We start from the raw sequence: 2,079 nt of genomic DNA, 5'->3' as shown, positions 1-2,079 counted from the left end.
GAGTCAAAGTTTTTGTCCGTGGGTTGGTGTGCCCCACCCACAAAGGATCTTGCCAAGTAAGTAGGTGTCCTCTTCAGTCTCTATGACCTCTGCTAGTAGGAGTCTCAGCTAGTGTCACCCCCATATCCTCCCAGAAGCCTAAGCTGCCTTAGATCTCTGGCTTGTCACTGAGATGCCTCTGCCCATGGTTCCTCTTCTCTATGTAGGCCTTCTGTCCTCTGACCCCACTCCTCCCAAGTCTGATCTCCACCTTCATTTCTCTCTGCACTCCCTCTCCTTCCGTGTTCTCATTCTTCAGCCACTTCCACTGTCTATTCAATTTTCTCTTCTAAGTAAGATTCCAGCACCCTCTCTTGGGTCTTCCTTGTTACTTATCTTTTTTGGGTCTTCAAATTGTAGTATGTTTATCCTGTACTATATGGGTAAAATCTGCTTATTAGTAAGTACATACCATGTGTGTCTCTCTGGGTCTGGGTTACCGCACTCAGGATGATATTTGTATTTCCATCCATTTGCCTCTAAATTTATTGACCCCCCCCTTTGGAATAGCTGATAGTATTTCATTGTGTAAATGCACCACAGTTTCTTTTTTGATTCTTCAGTTGCAGGACATCTAGTTTTTTTTTTTCCAGATTCTGACTACTACAAATAAAACCACAAGTGTTCTTGTTGTATGGTGGAGCATCTTTTGGGTATAGCTGGGTCTTGAAGTAGCCCTATACCCCATTTTCTGAGAAAGTGCCAGATTGATCTCCAAAGTGGTTGCACTTCCTCACCAGCACTTGCTGTCACTTGAGTTCTTGGTCTTCGCCATAGAACCTGCTGCTTAGTGCCTGGTGTTCACTGATTATAAAGTCACTGTGGCTTCAAAAGAGCACTGGATACACTTCAAACATTTTGTACAAAAGTAAATTTATTCCTCAGACTGTATTAAGGCCCAGTGCTTCCTTGTGAGTACACATTGATAAGAGATTTGGTTTTTTGAGTGCTTTGCTGTTTATGTGTGTGTTTCCTTAAGCTATTTTGTGGGGTTTGTATTTTTTTTGTAATATTCATCCTGTTTACATTTTCAGATTGACTTGTTCATTAGCGTAATATCACTGCTCTGAAAAAATGAATGCAAATTTACTAAAGTGAAATGAAAAAAAAAACTGGGTTCTAGAAGTCAGAGGCAGGAATTAGGGTGAGGAGACAATATAACTGGGTCCCGTATCCCGGCTCTCATTCTTTAAGCCTGTGGCCTGGTTTCACCTTCCCATTTCTCTCCCCTTTCTTAACCTTTCTCGTATTGGGTCCCATGAGTTCTAATGCACCACTTTGTAACCCATGACACTTTTTCCATCTGCGGATATTTAATCAAATCTCACTGTAGATTCCCTTTTGCCATGTGAGCTCATATTCACAAATGCCAGTGCTTAGGATGCAGACAGCTTGAGGCTCTTGACTACGATTCTTATGTTTTTATTGTATTTTCTCTCGTATCCTTAGACAATTCTTCTATTGTTGCCTTTGTCTCTTTCACAGTATGTGCATTTCTTCCTTTTTTCTTATTTGGTCTGATATTTGTCCGTTTTATTGACTTTACCATGATTGCCATACAGGGCTATGGGTATATAAACGTTGGAAAAGCATGGACAGCATGCTGGGAGTTCAGCCCCTTTCCGCTGTCAGTTCTCAGTTCTCAGCACATCCAGGATGCTGCTTTCCTTTGGCTCGGGGCGGTTTGCCCTAACTTCCACGGCCTAGCGGGATGCTCTCAAAGTCAACGTCACAGGTGACGGAGCACCTGCGGCCTTCTCACGTTACAAGCGGCTCTCTCCCGGAGTGCGCGACGCCTGTGAACTCTGCTTCTCTTCTGTCTCTGCTCTGGGGAATCTAAGACTGTGAATGTGTCACTACTCCCCGGGGAGTCTGAGGCCTGAGCATGCGCACCAATTGCTACCAATTGTTGCCACTCGCGGGAGTCTCGCCCTTTCTACGTTCTCCCGGGATCCCCGCCCGCACGCGGGGTCCCGAGATCCTCCTCTCTTCTGGGTGGTGAAGGGTCACGTCGGGCTAGTTGGACTATCTAGGGCAATA

The sequence above is a fragment of the Meriones unguiculatus genome, chromosome 21 (assembly GCF_030254825.1).
Source record: "Meriones unguiculatus strain TT.TT164.6M chromosome 21, Bangor_MerUng_6.1, whole genome shotgun sequence".
Lineage (NCBI taxonomy): Eukaryota > Metazoa > Chordata > Mammalia > Rodentia > Muridae > Meriones > Meriones unguiculatus.
This window is presented reverse-complemented; position numbering follows the sequence as displayed.